General features: G+C 41.9%; 1 pseudogene; it reads left to right on the forward strand.

Moving 5' to 3' along the window:
• The first annotated feature begins 298 nt into the window (after positions 1-298).
• LOC105714288 (inosine-5'-monophosphate dehydrogenase 1-like) lies at positions 299-1,813 on the forward strand (annotated as a pseudogene).
• The last annotated feature ends 22,982 nt before the right edge of the window (positions 1,814-24,795 follow it).

Raw genomic sequence — 24,795 nt, forward strand, 5'->3', positions numbered from 1 at the left:
TAGCTGAGAATGCCAAACCCACAATAGGAGAGCCAACTGTCTAGCCCTATCATAGATTAGTATTCAGTTACGCGAAGGAATGAAATTCTGATACATGCTACTACATGTATGAATCTTAAAAATTCTATGCTAAGTGAAAGAAGCCAGACACAAAAGGACAAATACTGTATGATTCCACTTATATGAAATACCTAGAATAGGCCCCCAGCTTGCCCAGAAAGCGTGGCCGCGGTGTGGCGTTAGCAGCGGCGGGCGGTTGCGCGGGTGTTTACCTTGGGTCGCGGGGTCATGCGGCAACATGGCGGACTACCTGATCAGCGGCAGCACTGCCATGCCCAAGGACACGCTCACCGCGCAGCAGCTCTTCGCCAGCGCCGACGCCTCATCTATAATGATTTCCTCATTCGCCCAGGATTCATAGACTTCATAGCTGATGAGGTGGACCTGACCTTAGCCCTAACCCGGAAGATCACACTGAAGACACCGCTGATCTCCTTTCCCGTGGATACTGTGACAGAGGCTGACATGGCCATCGCGATGGCTCTGATGGGAGGTATTGGTTTCATTCACCACACTGCACCTCAGAGTTCCAGGCCAACAAGATGCAGAAGGTCAAGAAGTTTGAACAGGGCTTCATCACGGACCCTGTAGTGCTGAGCCCTTCGCACACCATGGGTGATGTACTGGAGGCCAAGATGCGGCATGGCTTCTCTGGCATCGCCATCACTGAGACAGGCACCATGGGCAGAAGCTCGTGGCCATCGTCACCTCCTGAGACATGGACTTTCTTGCTGAGAAGGATCACACCACCCTCCTCCGTGAGGTGATGACGCCAAGGATCGAGTTGGTGGTGGCTCCAGCAGGCGTGACGTTCAAAGATGCAAAAGAGATCCTGCAATGTAACAAGAAAGGGAAGCTGCCTGTCCTTAATGATCGTGATGAGCTAGTGGCCATCATCGCCCGCACCGACCTGAAGAAGAACTAAGACTACCTTCTGGCCTCCAAGGATTCCCACAAGCAGCTGCTGTGCGGGGAGGCTGTGGGCACCCATGAGGATGACAAATACTGCCTGGACCTGCTTACCTAGGCGGGCGTCTGTGTCATAGCTTTGGACTCATCCCAAGAGAACTCAGTGTATCAGATCACCATGTTGCATTACATCAAACAGAAGTACCCCCACCTCCAGGTGATTGGGAGGAACGTGGTGACAGCAGCCCAGGCCAAGAACCTGATTGACACTGGTGTGGATGGGCTGCGTGTGGGCATGGGTTGCAGCTCCATCTGCATCACGCCAGAAGTGATGGCCTGTGGTCAGACCCAGGGCACTGCTGTGTACAAGGTGACTGAGTATGCCCGGTGCTTTGGTGTGCCCATTATAGCCAATGGCGGCACCCAGACCGTGGGGCACGTGATCAAGGCCCTGGCCCTTGGAGCCTCCACAGTGATGATGGGCTTCCTGCTGGCCAGTACTTTTCAGACAGGGTGGGGCTCAAGAAGTACCAGGGCATGGGCTCACTGGATGTCATGGAGAAGAACAGTAGCAGCCAGAAACGATACTTCAGCGAGGGGGATAAGGTGAAGATCGCACAGGGTGTCTCAGGGCTCTATCCAGGACAAAGGGTCCATTCAGAAGTTCGTGCCCTATCTCATAGTGGGCATGCAGCATGGCTGCCAGGACATCGGGGCCCGCAGCCTGTCTGTCCTTAGGTCCATGATGTACTCAGGAGAGCTCAAGTTTGAGAAATGGACCACGTCGGCCCAGGTCAAGGGTGGCATCCATGGTCTGCACTCTTACACAAAGCGGCTGTACTGAGGACAGCGGTGGAGGCCAAGGTGGTGGAGGGGGCGCGCCCCAATGTCCACCTTGTGGGCACAGTCTCCCTCTGTAACTGAGTGGTCCACAGATTTGCACTACAGGTTCCGAAACTCCTTTCCCGGGAGAGAGGAGGGGAGGCCCTGAGGGGACTGCTGCCCCTTGCTGAGCATCCCCTGCAGAGTCAGGACTGCTCCCTAGGTCAGGCTGCCCTGGGATTTCCTCCCCCACACCCCACCCCCCGCCAGCCCAGCCAGCCAGGCTCTCAGAACCTGCGCCTGCCTCAGGTCTTTCTTGCTGCAGCCTGTTCCAGCCGGACCCTCACCCCAGGGATAGGCGGCCCCTCCTGGCTTCTCCTGTAGGGCACCTCCCTGTCCCCCAGCCCCCAAAGAAATGGTGTTTTCTTGGCCCTGCCTCTGGCTCTTCCTGGACCACTGCCCCCTCAGCCATGTGGCACTTCTGAGCTCCTGACCTAGGGCAGAGGGAGGTCTCTACCCACTTCCCCGGCCCTGGGCTACTCTTGGGTCCTGCTCCTCAGGCCACTCCCCTGTCCCTGGCCCTGGGGAGGAGGCTGCCTGTCATTCCTGACCCACCACTGTCCCCAGGTATACCATTCCTACCCTCTCCTCAGCTGTAGTTGAAGACTTTAACTGCACACTTTGGGATCTCAGTTGCATCACTGTGTATTAAATAATTGGAATAAATCAAATAGATCTCAACGCCTCCAAAAAAATATCTATCCAGAATAGGCAAATTCATAGAGACAAAAAGCAGAATAAAAGTTCCACTGGTGAGTATCCTTCTGGGACAAAGATAACAGAAGAAGAAACAAAACAAAACAAAACGAAAGTTCCAAAGGCTAGAGAGAAGGGAGAACAGGGAGTTAACGCTTAAATGGGTACCAAGTTCTGTTGAGGGTGATGAAGTTCTGGAACTGGATAGTGTGATGGTTGTACAACACTGTGAATGTACTTAATGCAGTTGAATTGTATATCGAAAAATGGTTAAAATGGCAAATTTTCTGATACATATGTTTTACTATAATTTCAAAAAATTAACAATCTAATATACCAAATGCCACAGACTTGTACAGTTTAAATGAGTTAATTATAGCTGAATAAAGCTGTTAAAAATAAATAAAATTATAAAACATAATTATACAGTTCAGTGAGTTATCATGAAGGAAACACTTGTATAACGACCACTCTAATCAAGAACCAGAAAAGTTTTGAGACTACCCTGGCCAACGTAGTGAAACCCCATCTCTATTTTTTCTTTAAAAATTTATTTTTTAAAAAGTAAAAGAAAGAACTGTAACATTACCAGCACCACCAAAGCACCCCCTGTATCCCGCCCACTCCCACTGTTTCTCCCCACTAAAGGTAACCACTCACCTAACTTCTTGGTAATAATTTCCTTGCGCCTTCTTATACTTTTACAGCCTAGGTAGGCATCCCTAAACATACTAGTTCAGTTTTGCCTGTTTTTGAATTTTATATAAATAAGATATATAACATAGAAAGTGTTATTTTGTGTCTGGTTTCATTTGCTCATCATCATGTTTCTGAGATTCAACCATGATGTTGGATATAAGCTACAGGTGGTTCATTTGCATTGCTGTACACTACAGTGTTCCATTGTATTTGCTTTTTTTTTTTTTTTTTTGAGACAGAGTCTCACTCTGTTACTCTGTCGCCCAGGCTGGAGTGCAGTGGCACGATCTTGGCTCACTGCAACCTCCGCTTCCCGGGTTCAAGCAATTCTCTGCCTCAGCCTCCTGAGTAGCTGGGATTACAGGTGCCCACCAACATGCCCAGCTATTTTTTGTATTTTTAGTAGAGACAGGGTTTCACCATCTTGGCCAGGCTGGTCTTGAACTCCTGACCTCGTGATCCACCCGCCTTGGCCTCCCAAAGTGCTGGAATTACAGGTATTAGCCACCACATCCGGCTGCATTTATATATTAAAATGTACTTGTCGATTCTATTGTTGATGAATATTTGCTGCTATGAGTATTTTATGGGTGTGCATGCATTTCTGACAGGGTATAAATCTTGGAGTGGAATTTTTGGCTCCCAGTGTTATGCATATCCTCCACTTTGGTAGATAATGCTCAATTATTTTTGAAAATGTTCTATTTCACACTTCCACTAGTAGTGTGAAAGTTCCTGTTGTTCTATTGCAAAGACTTAGTATTGTCACTCTTAAACTTTAGCCATTCTAGTGGGAGTGTAATGGTATCTCCTTATGGTTTTCATTTCCATTTCATTTCTCACTAATAAGATTGAGTCCCTTTTTGTACATTTATTTGCACTCTTTTCCCAGATGCTCGTTCAAATCTCTTGCCCACTTTTCTACTGTGTTTGTCTTTTGCATAATGATTTGTAGAGCTTTTTTTTTTTTCTTTTTTTTTGAGATGGAGTCTCACTCTGTCACCCAGGCTGGAGTGCAGTGGCATGATCTTGGTTCACTGCAACCACCACCTTCCAGGTTCAAGCAATCCTCTTGCCTCAGCCTCCCAAGTAGCTGAGATTACAGGCATGAACCACTGCACCCAGCTAATTTTGTATTTTTAGTAGAGATGGGGTTTCACCATATCGGCCAGGCTGGTCTTGAACTCCTGACCTCAAATGATCCACCCATCTCGGCCTCCCAAAGTGTTAGGATTACAGGCATGAGCCAACATGCCTGGTCCAAGTTTCATTTTTTGCAAATATAGGTATCCCTTTATCCCCATACCATTTATTGAAAAGATCATTCTTTCATCACTGTCTTACGAGGTTACCTTTGTTGTAAATTAACTTTCCATATATGCAAAGATTTCTTTCTGGATACTCTATTATACCATGCTGGTTTACTTTTATTTCAGTTATTTTCAGTTGTATATACTGTCAGTTTATAAGTCTTGATGTAACGTAGAACAAGTTTCAATCTTGAAGCATGTCACAGTACTTATTGGGCCTTTGAATTCCGTAAACTTTGAGTATGGAATTTCGATAAACTTTTAATTTGTCAAGTTCCACAAACACAAAACAGACAAATAAAAACATCTTTTCAGATTTTGATTTTGATTGCATTGAATCTGAATATCAATTTGGGGAGTATTTATATCTTTATAGTATTGAATCTTCCAATTCTGGAACATAGTGTATTTCTCGTTTTTAAAATTTTCTCTCAGTAATGTTTAATAGTTTTCTGCAGAACAGCTTGTGCTCTTTTAAAAAAAAAGTTTCCTGAGTACTTGATATTTTTTGATGCCATGGTAAATAGTACTGAATTTCAGTTTCTGTTTGTTATTCTGTTCTATGTACCCAGTAACATTATCTACAAATAATTCATTTTACTTCTTCTTGTCTACTTCTTATACTTTTCATTTCTTTTTCTTGTTTTGCTGGAATAGCTAGCACCATTGTAGGGATCTTTCTCTTCCTCCCAATCTCAAAGAAAAGCTTTCCATATTTCACCACGAATTATAATTTTTGCTGTAAGTTTTTTGCAGGTAACTTCCATCAGAATAGAGAAGTTTGCCAAGAGTTCATATCTATAAATAAATGTTACCTTTATAAAACATTTTTTTCTGACCAGGCATGGTGACTCACGCCTGTAATCCCAGTACTCGGGGAGGCCGAGGCGGGCAGATCACAAGGTCAGGAGTTGGAGACCAGTCTGGCTAATATAGTGAAACCCCTTCTCTACTAAAAATACAAAAATTAGGTGGGCATGGTGGCGTGCACCTGTAGTTCCAGCTACTTGGGAGGCTGAGGCAGAATAATCGCTTGAACCCAGGAGGCGGAGGTTGCAGTGAGCCGAGATCTCGCCACCACACTCCAGCCTGGATGACAGAGTGAGACTTCATCTAAAAAAAAAATTAAAAAAAACACAACTCTGCACTTATAAAGAGGATGGTATGATATTTCTTGCCTTTCCCATTAATGTGCAAATTCTATTGGTTGATTTTTTACTATCAAAATAACTGCATTTCTGAAAAAAATCTTTTGTGGTAAAAGTATATTATGTTTTTATTTTCCCCCATGTTCTAGGTTCGGTCTGCTAATATTTTGTTAGTATAGCTTGTACCTACGTTCTTTAGAAAGATAGGCCCATAATTTTTCTTATTCATAATGCTCTTGTTGTGTTTCCTTATCTAGGTAATGCAGGATTTACCAGAGGAGTACAGGAGTGGTCCCTCATTTTTACTGTCTAGAAGAGTTTTATAATATTGATATTATTTTACCTCTAAATGTTCGATACAATTCTTGGGGGAAATTATCGAGATAGAGTTTCTATGGTGTGGTGGGTGGAGCAGTGGGGGAGAGGTGGGGGAGTTTTAAAGGATTCAATTTATTCAGTATTTATAAAACTATTCAGATTTTTTATTTCTTCTTGCCTCTTTTAAAAATTTTTTGTGGAAATGGGGTCTCGCTATGTTGCCCAGATTGGTCTTGAACCCCTGAGCTCAAGCAATTTGACCACCTCAACCTCCCAAACTGCTGGGATTACAAGTGTAAGCCACCATGCCTGGCCACATCTTTTTGATATGTCTTATTTTTCTAAAAATTTGCTCATTTCATCTAATTTTTAAAATGTATTGCAATAAAACTGATCAAAATATCATTTTAGTATCTTTGTCATGTCTGAAGGATCTATAGCGATATCTTTTTTAAAATTCTTGACACTAATAAGTTTGTGTCTTGTCTCATTTTTTTTCTATCAGTGTTGACATGGATTTATCAATTTCATCAATCTTTTTAGAGAACCAGCTTTTGGTTTTTTTGAACTTCTCTATTACATCCTTGTTTCTTATTTCATGATTTCTACTCTGGTATTTAATTTCTTCTACTTCCTTTCGTTTAAATTTGCTGTTCTTTTTCTAGCTTCTTGATATGGATGCTTAGCTCATTAATTTTCAGGGTTTCTCCTTTTTCTAAGACATACATTCAAGGGTATAAATTTCTTAATGAGTGCTGCTTTACCTGTGTCCCACAAGTTTGGGTATATAGCATTTTCATTGCCATTCAGTTCAAAATATTGTCTTATTTTCACTATTCACAATAGCAAAGACATGAAATCGACCTAGGTGCCCATCAATGGTAGAGTGGATAAATAAAATATGGTACATATGGCCAGGCACGGTGGCTCAAGCCTGTAATCCCAGCACTTTGAGAGGCTGAGGCAGGCGGATCACCTGAGGTTGGGAGTGCGAGACCAGCCTAACTAACATGAAGAAACCCCATCTCTACTAAAAATACAAAAAAAAAAAAAAAAAAAAAAAAAAAGCCAGGCGTGGTGGTGCATGCCTGTAATCCCAGCTACTTGGGAGGTTGAGGCAGGAGAATTGCTTGAACCTAGGAGGCAGAGGTTGCAGTGAACCGAAATTATGCCACTGCACTCCAGCCTGGGCAACAAGAGCAAAACTCTGTTTCAAAAAAAAAAATATATATATATATATATGTACACATATATATATATGACATAGACACTATATAATACTACGTAGCCCCAAGAAAGAATGAAATCAATGGCCTTTGCAACAACATGGATGCAGCTAGAGGTCATAATCACAGGAACAGAATATCAAATACTGCACGCTTTCACTTATAAGATGGGTACAATAGACTCTGTGGACTACTGGGGAAAGACAGGGACACGGGTGTGGGTTGCAAAACTACCTATTTGGTACTATGCTTACTACCTGGGTGAGGGGATCTGTAACCGAAACCTCAGCACCATGCAATATACCCACATAACAAACCTGCACATGTGCCCCCTGAATCTAAAATAAAAGTTGAAACTATGATTATTGGTTATTTAAAAGTATAGTTTTTAATCCAAACATATGGAGACTTTTACAATATCTTTTTAGTATTGATTATTGGCATTGGGGTAGAGAACATGCACCATTTTTTGAAATGTGTTGAAACTTGCTTTATGGCCCAATCTACAGTTAATCTTTTGTAACTATCTTAGTGGAACTGATAAAGAAGCTATTTTCTATAGTTGCTGGTTACATTATTCTTTCTACATCTATTAGGTCATGTTTGTTAGTTGAGTTGTACAAATGTTCTTATCCTTACTGATACCTTTGTCTGTTTGTACTATCAGTTACCAAGTGAGGTTTCTCAAAATCTCCCCTATGGGCTGGGTGTGGTGGTTCATGCCTATCGTCCCAGCATTTTGGGAGGCTAACGGGAGAGGATGGCTTGAAGCCAGGAATTTGAGGCTGCAGTGAGCTATTATCACACCACTACACTCCAGCCTGAGCGACAGAGTGAGAGCCTGTCTGTTAAATAAATAAATAAATAACCAACAAATAAATAAGTAAAATCCGTGATCAAGGACTGGGCTTTCCCTTTGTAATTAAATTTTTGCTTTATTTTGGGGCCTTCTTATTAGAAGCATATATATTTAGAACTGGTATCTTCTTGATGAATCAAACATTTTTTAATCATGATAACATCTTTATCTGTAGTAACGATTTTGTCCATAATGCTCATTTTTGTCTGAAAACATAGTCACATCACCTTTCTTTCTTTGGGTGTATTCCTTGTATACATATCTAACCTGTTACTTTACATGTAATGTAATTACAATATACTTAATTTTAAGCTAATCTTCTTGATGAATGCTATTTGTCATGCCATCATTTGGATCAATTTAGCAGTTTTCTACATTATTTCATTTATTAGTATTTTTAAGGAGGCTCTATGGCTTTTATTCTTAGCATTTAATTAGTGATATCACCTTCAATTTTCATTATTGTTCTCCAGTGCATTGGTTGCTTCCAGAAACATCCCTCCAATTCCATAATCTTTTGTTCAATGTGTTTTTTAAAAATATATTATTAATATTATTTTTGATTGACAAATAATTATCTACATTTATGGGTTACAATGTGATGTGTTGATATATGAATACAATGTGGCCTGATTAAATCAAGCAAATTAACATATTCATCATCGCAATTACCTATCATTTTTTATGATGAGACATTTGAAATGTACTCTCTTAGTTTTACATATTTCAAAAATTCAGTAGTCTTTATAATTACTATTTCCCCTGTACCTCTTAAATGCCTGAGACATTGCACCAGGCCAGTGAATTTCTTTCCACCAGTATCCCATGCCAGCTGTATTAAAAGAGACTCTTATCTACTGTAACCAGTGGACAGAAAAAGCTGAGAGTCAGGCCTAGGAGTTAATTATAAGAGCAGCAGAGCTCCAGAGAAAGTGAAATTTTTAACTCCAGTGAGTCTGCTGTACCAAGATCAGGGCCCTAATTGGGAAGGAGTGGGACCTTGAGATATGGAAAATGGACATCTGGATCAATGCTATCAAAAAAATCTTAACTCACCATATACCCCCAAACCCTCTAGGCCTGCAGAAGTGGCCCACTCCTCCTTGTTTAACGGTAGTGCTTAGCAAAAATGGTGGAATAAGAAATGCCAAAAGTTCATCCCTTCATAAATACAATGAAAAAACTGGCAATAATGGTCAGAATCAACTTTTTCAGAACTCTGGAAATTAACCCAAAGCTTGCAGTAACCAGGAAACTACTTAAGAAAAACAGGCTGAACCTCAGTAAGAGTGATGAGCTTTGTGGTATTGTAACTTCTTCTGGCCCCATCATCCACTCTCCAGCTTGGCAGTGGCCTTGATAACAATAGCCCACATTCATAGTACTGGTACTAGTACCGGATAGAGAAGAGTGGACCTCATTCACAAAGAATTGTAGTTGTTTTGAGATGTCAGGTGGCTTCTTACAAAACCAGATCAAAGGGCCTACCTTTAGGTCATCTAACTCCAAACTCTGCCAGTGCTGAGACTGCTACTTGGCCAGCATTTGCTAAAAACATTTATAGGTAATTGTGTTAGTCATTGCTATCTGAGGCAAAGGATGATAGTTGGGACAGGCAATAGACCAACCAAAAATCTTGGGAGAAAAATCTGAATAATGAGGTGATTTGGGAATAAGAGCTTTGAAAAGTTCTGGCATATTCCTGGGAATCCAAGAGGCCACATGTATGCCCAGGACTATGTGCAGGCTCAGGAAAGACCTGAGAAGACCCTAAGTTCCCACCTCTGGCTGCCTTTCAGGCTCCATGCAAGCAGGAAGTGAAGGCTAAGACAGAGTTTTAAACTGCCTGGCTGAGTGTTGAAGGTGTGCCCCAACATACATACACACAGAAATTTAAGAAAATCTCTACAATTTTCAGCTGACCACTAAGCAAATGGAACAAAGGAAAAAGAAATTCTTCTTTAAAAGAACTAATTTAAATAACTGATATTTGTAATAAAAGCAAAATTAAGACATTCCCAGATAAACAAAAAAGGAGAGAGTTTGTGACTAGTACACCTACCCAATGAGAAATGCTAAAGGGGGTCCTTCAGGCTGAAATGAAAGGACACTGGACAGTAACTCAAACCCACATAAAGAAATAAAGAACACCACTAAAGGTAAGTACATAGACAAATATAAAAGTCTGTGTTGGCTGGGTATGGTGGCTCACACCTGCAATCCCAACACTTTGGGAGGCTGAGGCAGGTGGATCACCTGAGGTTAGGAGTTCAAGACCAGCCTGGACTACATGGTGAAACCCCATCTCTACTAAAAATACAAAAATTAGACAGGCGTAGTGGCAGGTGCCTGTAATCCCAGTTATTCAGGAGGCAGAGGCAGGAGAATAGCTTGAAACTGGAAGAAGGAGGTTGCAGTGAGCCAAGATTACACCACCATACTCTAGCCTTGGTGACAAAGTGAGACTGTCTAACAAAAAAAAAAGTTTGTATTAAAGTAATTTTGGTTTGTAGCTCCTTTTTTCCTATCTTATTTAAAAGACATCTATAAGAAATAATAACTATAAATCTATGTTAATGGGTACCTAATGTATAAACATACAATTGTGACATAGCAACATGGAAACGGGGACAGAGTTATACAGAAGAACAATTTTGTATACTATTGAAATTAAGGCCAGGCACAGTTGCTCATGCCTATGGTCTCAGCACTTTGGGCAATTGAGGTGGGAGGATCACTTGAGCCCAGGAGTTCGGGACTAACCTAGGCAACATAGTGAGACCTGGTCTCTACAAAAAGCTTTAAAATTAGCCAGACATGGTGGCACGTGCCTGTAGTTCCACCTACTTGGGAGGCTGAGACAGGAGGATCACTTGAGCCCAGGAGTTCGAGGCTGCAGTGAGCTATGATTATGCCACTGCACTCTCACTGCACTAGGTGACAGAGTAAGACTCTGTCTCTGAAGAAAAGAAATAGAAAAGGAATTAAGTTGGTCTTGATCCGAACTGGGTTGTTATAAATTTAAGATGTTAATTGCAATCGCCAGGGCAACCACTAAGAAAATAACAAAAAATATACAGCAAAAAGAAATGGCAAGAAAATTTAAGTGTTACACTAGAAAATATCCAATTGATATGAAAGAAGGCAGTAATGGAGGAATTGAGGAACAAAAAAAAGTAAGACATACAGGTAATGAATAACCAAATAGCAGAAGTAAGTCCTTCCTTATCAGTAATTACATTAAATGCAAATAGATGTAACTCTCCAATTAAAAGTCAGAGATTAGCAGAATGGATAAAATACATGATCCAAGTATATGCTAGCTACAAGAGATTTATTTTAGATTCAAAGATGCAAATAGACTGAATGTAAATGAATGGAAAAATATATTCCATGCAAACAGTAACCAAAAAGAGAGCTGGAGTGACTGTACTTAAAGTTAATGGTAGCCCTTTATTTGAAGATGGTGCAGAGGCCTCTACCCTGCAGGATAGCATGTACCCCACCCTCTACTGGGATCTACCCCAACTGTTCCTCCTGTCTGCTAGATCAATAACTATGGTTGAATCATAACATAACCCAGTCACTAAAGTGCCAGGCTTGCTAAGAGAGAAGAGTGTGACTATATTTCAAAGGACTGTAAGAGCAAACTAACATATAATGGCAGAAGCCCAGAGAGTATGGATGGGATTCTGAGGATTCTGTATCAAGGGAGGGATTATGAGTGAAACTGTTTCTCCCGAAAGAGCTATTTTGAAGTCCAGACCTCCAGTATCCCAGAATGTGACCTTATTTGGAAAAAGGATTCTTACAGACTTAACCAAGATAAGATGAGGTCATCTAGAAGGGCCCTATATCAAAACAACTGACCTCCTTTAAAAAGAAAAAATTCGAACACAGACACACAAAGGGAGGATGATATGAACATGCACAGGGGAATGCCATGTGAAGACAGGGCAGAGACTAAATGCAGCTGTAAGCCAAGGAGCACCAAGTATTGGCAGCACCCCAGAAACTAGAAAGAGGCAAGGAAGAATTCTACCCAGAGTCTCAGTGGGAGGAAGGCCCTGCTAACACCTTAACTTCAGACTTCCAGCCTCTAGAACCATGAGACAATAAATTTCTGGTGTTGTAAGCCACTCAGTTTGTGGTATTTTGTTCTGGTAGCCCTAATAAACTAATTCAGGAGGTAAGCCACAAAGTTGGCTAAGGGAGAGTTTATTGCTAGATGCCCACTCATCTATGATATGAGATTTGAAACGTTGGCAGGACCCTTGAGAGATGGTATTACACACATTGTTGGAAGCTTGAAGAAACCAACGGGCACCACTAAGTGAGGTAGAAATGTGAGAACTGCCATGGCAGGCTGTGGAAGGAAGACCAAAAAGCACAGAAAAACAGGCATGCTGGGGGTTGTTATGGACTGAATTGTGTCCCCCTAAAATTCATCTGTTGTAGCCCTACTCTCCAATGTGACTGTATTTGGAGATAGGGCACATAGGGAGCTAATTAAGGTTAAATAAAGTCATAAGAGTGAAACTCTAATGCTGCAGGACTGGTATCCTTATAAGGAAAGGAAGAGACTTCAGAGAGATCTTGCTCTCCATGCAAGTACAGAGAAGAGGCCATGTGAGACACAGCAAGAAGGTGGCTGTCTGCAAGGCAGGAAGAGAGGTCTCACCAGAAACCAACCTTGACGACACCTTCATCTTGTACTTCCAGCCTCCAGAACTGTGAGAGAACAAATGTCTGTTGTTTAAGCCACCCAACCTGTGGTATTTTGGTACAGAAGCCTGATCAACTAATATAGGGGTTGTATTATATAAAGTCCTCACAGGAGGACCCCAAGGACACTCTGTACTAAAGCAATAAGCAATGCATGGGTAACAAGGCAGCCAGCATCAATGAGAAACTCAATGGCCATCCTTCATGTTGGTTGGAAATGATGATAGGATATGCTGTTACAGAACGGAGCTCATTGATAACAATGAGGATGATGGAATCCCAAAATGACAGATGGCAGGTGGTGACACTCAACTCTCAGAGGAATGTGGGTTGCAGGTAGAGACAAGTGCCTGACCAAGGGGAATCAAGTGATCACACAGCCAGAACTAACCATCATGACCTGGGTTCTGTCAGACCCACCAAGTCATAGGTTCAGGAAGGCCAAAAAGCAGTCCTTCAGAAGATGGAGGTGGAACACTGGGATCAGTTACAAGCAAAGCCAGAGAGCACAAGCAAGCAGGTAAGCCAGTGACACAGACCCCTCAACCATCCACCACCGTTCCATCTGTGCCTCTGCCTCAGCTCACACTTAGGGCTTCATCGGGTATTAATTGTGACCAGCTAATGGAAGAGGGAAAAAAACCAAGCTTGATTCATGGATGGGAAAGCTCAGAATGTTGACACAAACTAAAAATCAATGGCAGCAGAGAGAAAGGAAGTAGAATAGAGAAAAACAATAGAAAGAAACAACAAACCAAAAGTTGGTTTTTTGAAGATATCAGCAAAATTTACAAACCTTTAGCTAGGATGACTAAGAAAAAGAGAAAACACAGATAACTAAAATCAGAATTTTTTTTATGGTTTTGGTACTTTATTCTATTAATATGGTATGTTATGTTAGTTGATTTTAGGATGTTAAATCATCTTTGCATTCCTGGGATGAATGCCAGTTGGCCAGAATATATATTCCCTTTAGTTTTAAATGTTTTATTTCCATAGGTTTTTGGGGAACCGGTGGTATTTGGCTAAATGAGTAAGTTCTTTAGTGGTGATTTGTGAGATATTGGTGCACCCATCTCTCCAGAAGTATACTAATTTTTTGGTAGTCTTTTATCCCTCACTCCCTTCCCATCCCTTCCCCCTGAGTTCGAGTCCACTGTGTCATTCTTAGGCCTTTGTGTCCTCATAGCTTATCTCCCACTTATGAGTGAGAACATAGGATGTTTGGTTTTCCATTCCTGAGTTAATTCACTCCTTTTTATGGCTGAGTAGTATTCTATCATATATATATATATATATATATATATATATATATATATATATATATCTCACAGTTTCTTTATCCACTTGTTGATTGATGGGCATTTGGGTTGGCTCCACATTTTTGCAATTATGAATTGTGCTGCTATAAACATGTGTGAGCAAGTAATCTTTTTCATATAATGATTTCTTTTCCTCTGAGTAGATACCCAGTAGTGGGACTGCTAAATCAAATGGTAGTTCTACTTTTAGTTCTTTATGGAATCTCTACACTATTTTCCATAGTGGTTGTACTAGCTTACATTCCCACCAGTAGTGTAGAAGTGTTCCCTTTTCATTGCATCCACACCAACTTCTATTACTTTTTTTTGTAAAATCAGAAATTTTAAAACCAACTTTACAGAAATTAAAAGGATTATGGAATACTATAAACAATTGTATGCCAACAAATCAGATAATCTAGATGCAGTGGACAAATTCCCAGGAACATACAAACAACCACAATTGACTCAGGAAAAAAATATAATATCTCAACAAATCTTTAACAAATAAAGAGATTAAATCAGTAATTGAAAACCTCCCAACAAAGAAAAGCCTAGGAACAGATGGCTTCACTAGTGAATTCTACCAAACATTTAAAGAACAATTAACAGCAATCCTACCTTAAATTCTCCCAAAAAATGGAAGAGAAGAGAATACTTCCCAGCATATTCTATAAGGCCTGCATTACACTGGTACCAAAGACACAAAGATACCACAAACAAAAAAATACTACTGACCAAATCCCTTATGAACAGACAGAAAAATTTTCAGCAAAATACTAGCAAACTGATTTCAATGGAACATAAAAATGATTATACACCATGACCAAGTGGAATATATCCCACAAATGCAAGGGTGGTTCTACATAAGAAAATAGATCAATATAACACACCACATTAAAAGAACAAAGGATAAAAACCCCACACAATCATCTCAGTAGTTGCAAAAAAAAAAAAAAGCCTTTGACAAAACTCAAAAACTCAACACTCTTTCATGAAAAAAAAAAAAAAACCACCCAGCAAACTAAGAATAAAAAGGAATTCCTTAACATGATAAAGGTCATTTGTAAAAAAAACCTATAGCTAACCTCATACTCAACAGTAAAAGACTGAAAGCTCTTCCCCTAAGATCAGGAACAAGGCAAGGATGCCTGCTTTCACCACTGCTATTGAACATTGTACTGGAAATCCTAGCTACAGCTATTAGGCAAGAAAAAGAAATAACAGGCATCCAACTTGGAAAAGAAGAAGAAAAACTATTTCTGTTTGCAGATGACATGATCCTATATATAGAAAATCCTATAGAATACACACACACAAAACTACTAGTGCTAATAAAGAAATTATGCAAATTTGTAGAGTACAAGAGCTACATACAAAAATCAATTATTGTTGCACAACAATCTGAATGTACTCAATGCCACTGAGATATTCACTTTAAAAATGGTTAAAATGGTAAATTTTATGTTATATATATTTTACCACAATTTTTCTTAAAGAGGCAGCAGAGTCAGAGATAAAGGAGATGTGATGGTAGAAACAGAATCAGGGGAATCAGAATCAGGATCAGAACAAGATTTTTTTTTTTTTTTTTTGAGACAGAGTCTCATTCTGTTGCCCATGTTGAAGTGCAGTGGCAAAATCATGGCTCACTGCAGCCTCGAACTCCCGGGCTCAAGCAATCCTCCTGTCTCGGCCTCCTGGTCCTGGAACTACAGGCACACACCACCATATCATACCTAATTTAAAAAAAATATTAGATACAGAGGTCTCACTTTGTTGCCTAGGCTGGTCTTGAACTCCTGGCTTCAAGAAGTCCTCCCACCTTCACCTCCCAAAATGCTAGGATTACAAGCCTGAGCCACAGCACGCAGCCCAGAGCAAGATTTGAATGTGCTATGCTGGTGAGTTTGAGGATGGAGGAAGGACCACAAGTCAAGGAATGCAGGCACCTTCTGGAAGCTGGAAAAGGCAAGGAAATTGATTCTCCCTTAGAGGCTCCAGGAGGTATGCAGCTCTGCTCCCAACTTAATTTTAGCTCTACAAAACTCATTTTGGACTGCTGACCTTCAGAACCCTGAGATAATACATTTGTGGTGTTTAAAACATACATATTAAAGTAAGGACCAAATAAAAAGCTGAAAGTAGGACCAAAGAGGGTGGCTCATGCCTGTAATCCCAGCACTTTAGGAGGCTAAGGTGGGAGGATCATTTGAGCCCAAAAGTTTGAGACCAGCCTGGGCAACATAGCAAGACCCTAGTTCTGCAAAAATTAAAAAATTGGCTGGGTGTAATGGCCCATGCCTATGGTCCCAGCTACTCAAGAGGCTGACACAGGAGGATCCTTTGAGCCCAGAAGGTCAAGACTGCAGTGAGATATTGTTTTGGGATCTCTTGGGTGTTGATTTTCCTGGCCAGAAACCTTTGTGGTCATGGCGCGTTTGCCTGCATTCTTGTCCTGCATCCAGGAAGAATGAGATATGCCGACAAGTGAAGCGTGAAGAAGAGTTTTATTTAGTGTTAGAACAGCTCAGAGGAGTCAGTATCTCCTCTGTGTAGGCAGGTTGTCCCATGGAGTATTCAGGTCTTTGCAGAGAGGAGGTTCTGGAGAGGATAGCTCCTCTATGCAGGCTGGTCATTTGGACATTTCTGCAGGTCTCCAAAGCTCTCAGCAGAGATGGTAACTCTTCTCTGCCAGCAGGTCATCTCTGCAGCTCTCAGCAGAAAGGATACTCCTCTTTGCAGCTGATCCTCCAGCCATCTCTCTGCCCTCTTTGTCCTCTGGTCGTCCTCTGGCCATCCTCTGCCCAGCTCTGGCTGAGTCCAGGGCTTTTATGGACCTCAGAGGGAAAGAAGTGTGTGTAGATTGGTCCATGGTCGGCTATGGGTAGACCCAGAAGAGGCATCATTAGTCCTCACTCTGATCAGAGGACTGGCAGCCCAGCCCTCAGCTTTGGTTTGAGGTGGGGCCTTACTGTGGACCCTGCCCGCTTCCACCCAGGACTGTCTGCCTCCCACTGCCATTCATAGCCCCAGGTCTTGGCCTCAAATCCCCTCGGAGATCCAAGTGGGTGCTGGGAGTGGAGGGAGGCCAGGTAGTGGGAGCAGACACCCCTGAGCCTGCAGGGATGGGGGTTCCTTCCTGGCACACCTGAGAGTAGAGGCTGCAGGCTGCAGAGATGCCCAGGGTCTTGTGCCTGGGAGGGAAGCTGCAGCTGCACCCAGGAGCTTCCACCCTGCCAACCCAGAAGAGGCAGGGCTCCCGCTTGTCCCTGGCTCCTGCCTGCTTCCTGGAGCGGGAGGCTAAGGTCTGCAGTAGCAGATCCAGTGGCTGCGGCTGCACCAGGGAGCACAGATCCTGCCTTTTCCCGGCTCCCCCAAGAACACAGGGAGGCTCAGATCCACAGCTGCAGTTTGGAGGGCCGTGGCTCCTAGGAGGGAAGGGCTCTGCCTGCTCCATAGAGCAGGAGGCTTGGGTCTGCAGCTGAGGTTTGGGCAGCTGCAGCTGCATAGGGAGCTCCCGTCTCAACTCAGAAGGGACAGGGCTTCCACTAGCCCCAGCCACATCTCCCTGCGGCAGCCGGCGTGATGGCAACAGCCCCTGCCATCACTATGACTGCATCACTGCACTCCAGTCTGGGTGACAGAATAAGATCATGTCTCAAAAAAATAAAAGCTTAAAGTATTACTTATAATAGCAAGCACAGGAAAGCTTAAAAAAAATCAATTTTGTTTCTATATGCCACCAATGGGCAATCCAAAACAGAAACTAAAAAAAAATTTACATTTACAATACCTCCAAAAAAGTAAAATGCCAAGGAACAAATTTTACCAAGAGTTGAAAGACTTACACACTGAAAACTATGAAATACTGCTGAAAGAAGTTAAAGAAGACCTAAATAAATAGAAAGATATTCCATGTTCATAGTCTGAAAGATTTAATATTGTTAAGATGACAATACTCCCCCAAAAGATTTACAGATTCAACACAATCCTCATCAAAAGGACCTGCAATGACAGAAATGGAAAAGCAGGTTCTGAAGCTCATGTGGAACTGCATGGGCTCTGAATAGCCACAATAACATTGTAAATGAAAAACAAAGTTTGTGGACTTACACCTCCTGATTTTAAAACTGACTACAATGCTACAGTAATCAAAACAGTGTGGTACTGGCATAAGGTTAGATGAAAAATAAATGAATAGAATTGAAAGTCCAGAAATAAACCCAAACATCTATGGCCAATTGATTTTTTAACATGGATCTCAAAACAATTCAATGAGTAAAATTAATTTCTTCAACAAATGGTGCTTGAACAACTCTTATAACCATAGAATGGAGTTGGAATCCTACCTCACTCTATAAACAAAAAGTAACTCAAGATGGATCAGCAATCTAAATTTAAGAGGTAATGCTATGAAACTATTAGGAGAAAACCTAGGGTTAAATCTTCATCAGATTTGGCAGTAGGTTCTTAGACTTGACACCAAAACCACAAGCAACAAAAGGAAAAAAAATAAATTGGACTTCATCAAAATTGGCATGCATCAACCATATTGCTGTCATTCCAATATTCACATCTATTCTCATGTTTTCCTATGAACAGTTCCCTTATCTATGTACTGTGGCCAAGGTAGCAATCTGGCCCCCTCTCTGGAATAATTACAGCCTTAATGAGACTGTATTGTGACAGATATAGTTACCAATTATCGATGCATTGAAAATGGAGATGAGGCCGGGTGCTGTGGCTCACGCCTGTAATCCCAGCACTTTGGGAGACTGAGGCGGGCAGATCACCTGAGGTCGGGAGTTTGAGACCAGCCTTGCCAAAATGGTGAAACCCTGTCTCTACTAAAAATCCAAAAAATTAGCTGACTGTGGCAGCACACACCTGTAGTCCCAGCTACTCGGGAGGCTGACGCAGGAGAATCGCTTGAACCCAGGAGGTGGAGGCTGCAATGAGCCAAGATGGTGCCACTGCACTCCAGCCTAGGCAACAGAGTGAGACTCTGTCTCGGGAGAAAAAAAAAAAAAGAGAGAGAGAGAAAATGGAGTTGACCTCCAGCTTGCTTGCTCAGCTCTTATTGAAATTTGTGCTTATTGAATTTGTGCTTCTTGTCCTGCAACTCTCAGCTCTGCAGGTTTGGAGCTTATGGCTCCTAGAGAGGTAACTCTTCCACCAGGGGCTCAGAAAAAGTCCTATTAAAATTTTAACTATTGCTTCTACCCAGTCACTTTAGGCAGGTTTAACCTTGGTCTTCATTAGGAGGTAGGGCTCTGTTACACAAGGGAGACTGGGAGGAGTATATTCGCTCTTCAGTTGATATTCTTGGGTATCTCTTGATACTTCCTTGCTTGATTTTGACAGGAAATGGACAAGTATAGCAACCTTGGTCTGAAAAGAGCATGGTGACCAGGGCTCAGACCCCTCAGGGATGAGAATCTGCATTGTGCTTTCAGGTAAGCCACTTACACTGACAGTTGTTCTTGAACAGTGAAGAGAATCTAGAATGGGTAGTAGAGAAGGGAGACAGAATATCAGATGAGGTCTCAACACCAGTCAGAGTAGCTGGGTCTGTAGTTTATCTCACTGACCTTCCTCTTCTAAGTTATTCCAGGAAATAAAGCCCACCCAAAACCTGGAGGAGCTACGCTCCAAGTTTACTCTATGAAGCAAGTGGATGTGAGAGGCATGAGGGGTGAAGACTGTGACGGGTGCTGTGGTGCACTGTGCAAAGGTCCCACTGCAGCACTGAAGCACTCACTTTCCCTGCTGCGGGGAGTGTTGGCGGCTGGCAACTGGCCACTGAGTACCTCCCTGGGGATTGCCTTCACCTGAAGATATCTGCCTCAACCAAGGTCATGTCCCCTTCCCAGGGGCAGCCCATATCCAATAACTGGTCAATGTGGGAGAACAAAGGCTTTGGCCCCTCCTCTCAACTGCAAACAATTCTAATGGATCATCCCAGCTCCACGACTCCCCATGGGGTCAAATGGGCCTTGGGTGCAACCTCATCACAGTTCAAGTTCTCTCTCTGTCCAATCCTGTGTCCCTCATGCCCCTTTCAGGTGCAGATCCTGAAGGCATGCCTCAGTAAGCTTCCTGCATGCAAATCTCTGTCTCAGAGTCTGTTTCCCAGGAAACCTGGCCTGTGACAAACTGTTTTACAGTGGTACTCTTGGGCACTACCCAGGTGAAATACCGGGTGTAGCCACAGTGCCTGAGGAGTTATTGCTTCCTTCCTTGCAGCTTTGAGGATCCTCATGAGTCTGAAAAATCAACACCAGCGACTCTGAAAGAGGCATTTCTATTGGTCTGTCTTCCTCTAGTTACCCTGGGACGGAGATTTTGCCAGTGATCAGTTAGACAATGTCATATGGACCCAGTGTGCTCAGAGGGTCCCAGCATTCATTATTCTAGCAGCAGATCCCACTCTTGGCTTAACACCACAAGACTAACTCATAGGGTAAAATAAGTGAAAGATAGTTACAGACAGAATGGCATTCAGACGTCATTCCTATTTATCTGTGTGGAGACAGCTGAGACCATTCTTGATGGATGGTCTCACGGTAATTCAGCAAGACTGGCTCTTAAAGTTGAATAGTGTGTGACATTTTGAGCAGCCAGAAACCTGGCAGGTCTTACAGCTCATCTTTCCAGTAATCTCCTTCAGAGCATGCTTGGCACACCGTACCAGCCTTTTCATCTGCCCATTTATCTGGGACAACGGGGGAGGATGGCAACATTGGGATAAGGTTCCTGTCCGTAAATCCTCTACACTCAACTGAGACACAGGCAGACACATTAGCAGAGATAAGTGAGTTGCCATACCCACACTAGAAATCACCCATTGAAGACCTAAGCACACGAGAGCAGGGGTCTGAGATGGAACAATGAGCATCAAAAGCAATGTCTCTGATTGGTCCTGCAAAATTCCCAGCCAGGATTTCACAGCCCTTCCTAAAGAGAAGGCACATTTGCTGAATAGACTGTGAGTGCTGACTTGTGTCAACCATATTGCTGTCATTCCAATATTTGCATCTATTCTCATGATTTCCTTTGAACAGTTCCCTTATCTACGTACTGTGGCCAAGGTAACAAGCTGGCTACTTCTCTGGAATAATTACAGCTTTGATGAGACTATATTGTGACAGATACAGTTACCAATTATTGATACATTGAAAGTAGATTTGACCTCTAGTTTGCATGCTCAGCTGTTATTGAAAACAACTGCGAATGCTTGGCTCAATCTGGCACAACTCTATGAAATAGAAAACAGCAACAAAAACTGTGGAAATTATTTTAAAAATCAAAAGCTGGTTCTATGAAAAGATGTTTCTAAAGACAGACCTCTGGCAAGAGTTAGCAAGAATAAAAAAGAGAAGACATGAATAAATAAAATACAAAGAGAAAAGGAAGAAATAGCCACTGACACAAAAGTGATTTTTTTTTTTTTTTGAGACGGAGTTTCTCTCTTGTTACCCAGGCTGGAGTGCAATGGTGCGATCTCGGCTCACCGCAACCTCTGCCTCCTGGGTTCAGGCAATTCTCCTGCCTCAGCCTCCTGAGTAGCTGGGATTACAGGCACGCGCCACTATGCCCAGCTAATTTTTTGTATTTTTAGTAGAGACGGGGTTTCACCATGTTGACCAGGATGGTCTCGATCTCTTGACCTCGTGATCCACTCACCTCGGCCTCCCAAAGTGCTGGGATTACAGGCTTGAGCCACTGCACTCGGCAAAAGTGATTATTTAAAAAAGAAAAAAGCATTATGAATAACTCCGTACTATTAAAATTGAAAAAAAAATGAAATAAACTTCTAGCAATAAATAAAATGCAACAGTTTGATCAAGAAGATGACTAATTCCAGGCCAAGCACAAAAAGATTGAAATGGTAGTCAAAGATATCCTTTCCCCAAAAACTTTAGGCCTTTTTAATTTGTTTTTTAAAAAATATTATTTTACTTTAAGTTCTGGGATACATGTGCAGAATGTGCAGGTTTGTTACATAGGTATACGTGTGTCATGGTGGTTTGCTGCACCTATCAACCCGTCATCTAGGTTTTAAGCCCCACATGCATTAGGTATTTGTCATGATGCTCTCCCTCCCCTTGCCCTCCACCCATCAACAGACCCCAGCGTGTGTTGTTCCCCTCCCTGTGTCCATGTGTTCTCATTGTTCAACTCCCACTTATGAGTGAGAACATGTGGTGTTTGGATTTCTGTTCCTGTGTTAGTTTGCTGAGGATGGTGGCTTCCAGCTTCATCCATGTCCCTGCGAAGGACATGATCTCATTCTTTTTTATGGCTGCATATATTCCATGGTGTATATATACCACATTTTCTTTATCCAGTGTATCACTGATGGCCCTTTTAGTTTTCTAGGTGAGTTCTATAAAATTTTTAAGAACAGCTTAATTCTGGCCAGGTATGGTGGCTCATGCTTGTAATCCCAGCACTTTGGGAGGCCAAGGCAGGCAGATCACTTGAGATCAGGAGTTGAAGACCAGCCTGGCCAACATAGTGAAACCCTGTCTCTACAAAAAATACAAAATTAGCCAGGAGGCTGTAATTCCAGGAGGCTGAGGCAGAGGTTGCAGTGAGCCAAGATCATGCCACTGCACTCCAGCAGAGGTGACAAAGAAAAAATAAATTTGTTTTTCAAAAGAAAGAAATGCTTAATTCCTATTTTACACAAATCGTTTCAGAGTTTAGAAAAAGGGTGAACACCATCCAGCTCATTTTGAAGCCAAGGCAATCTTAATTCCAAAACCAGTTAGTGACAATTTTTTAAAAGTACTTATACTTATAGGGCTTTTTCATTTATGAAAACAGATGTACAAATCCCAAACAAAACATTTACTAACTGAACTCAACAGGAGATATCTATATCTATATCTATATCTATATCTATATCTATATCTATATCTATATCTATATCTATATCTATATATGTATTTCATGATTAAGGTTTTATCCCAGAAATCCAACAATGGTTCAACATCAGTAAACTTAGCAAACTAGGAAAATAAAAAAATTTTCTTAACTTGATAAAGGTTATGTATCAAATCCTGCAGCAGGCCAGGCATGGTGGCTTACACCTGTAATCCCAGCACATTGGGAGTCCAAGACAGGCAGATCACTTGAGGTCAGGAGCTCAAGACCAGCCTGGCCAACATGGCAAAACCCCGTCTCTACTAAAAATACAAAAATTATCATGGTGTGATGCAGGCACCTGTAATCCCAGTTACTCAGGAGGCTGAGGCATGAGAATCACTTGAACCCAGGAGGCAGAGGTTGCAGTGAGCCAAGATTACCGCATTGCACTCCAGCCTCGGTGATGGAGTGAGACTCTCTCTGAAACAACAAAAACAACAACAACAAACCTACAGCAAATATACTCAATGGAGAAACTTTAGACACATTCCCTTTAAGACTATAAATAAGAAAAATGTGTCCTCAACCATTACTGTTTAATATAGCATGAAACTCCTAGCCATTGTTAGAAAGTGAAAACAATTAAGAGGTTGCAATGGGGAAAGGATTCCCTGTTTAATAAGTGGTGTTGGGAAAACTGGCTAGCCATGTGCAGAAAGCAGAAACTGGACCCCTTCCTGACACCTTACACTAAAATTAACTCCAGATGGATTAAAGACTTAAACATAAGACCTAATACCATAAAAACACTAGAAGAAAATCTAGGCAAAAACCATTCAGGACATAGGCATAGGCAACGACTTCATGGCTAAAACACCAAAAGCATTGGCAACAAAAGCCAAAATAGACAAATGGGACCTAACTAAACTCCAGAGCTTCTGCACGGCAAAGGAAACAATCATTAGAGTGAACCAGCAACCAGCAGAATGGGAAAAAATTTTTGCTATATACCCATCTGACGAAGGGCTAATATCCAGAATCTACAAAGAACTAAAACAGATTTACAAGAAAAAACAAACAAGCCTATTCAAAAGTGGGCAAAGGATATGAACAGACACTTTACAAAAGAAGACATCTATGAGGCCAACAAACATATGAAAAAATGTTCATCATCACCAGTAATTAGAGAAATGCAAATCAAAACCACATTGAGATACCATCTCACGCCAGTTAGAATGGCGATCATTAAAAAATCTGGAGACAGCAGATGCTGGAGAGGATGTGGAGAAACAGGAACACTTTTACACTGTTTCTGGGAGTGCAAATTAGTGCAACCATTGTGGAAGATAGTGTGGCGATTCCTCAAGGACCTAGAAATAGAAATACCATTTGACCCAGCAATCCCATTACTGGGTATATACCCAAAGAATTATAAATTGTTCTATTATAAAGACCCATGCACATGTATGTTCAGTGCAGCACTGTTTACAATAGCAAAGACCGGGAACCAACCCAAATGTCCATCAACAGTAGACTGAATAAAGAAAATGTGGCACATATACACCATGGAATACTATGCAGCCATAAAAAACGATGAGTTCGTGTCCTTCATAGGGACATGGATGAATCTGGAAACCATCATTCTCAGCAAACTGACACAAGAACAGAAAATCAAACACTGCATGGTATCACTCATAGGCGGGTGTTGAACAATTAGAACACGTGGACACAGGGAGGGGAGCATTACATACTGCACTCAGTTGGGGGGAATAGGGGAGGGAGAGT

Source organism: Aotus nancymaae, unplaced genomic scaffold (genome assembly GCF_030222135.1).
Source record: "Aotus nancymaae isolate 86718 unplaced genomic scaffold, 86718_ANA_hifiasm-v0.15.2.pri h1tg000058l, whole genome shotgun sequence".
NCBI classification, from domain to species: Eukaryota; Metazoa; Chordata; class Mammalia; order Primates; family Aotidae; genus Aotus; species Aotus nancymaae.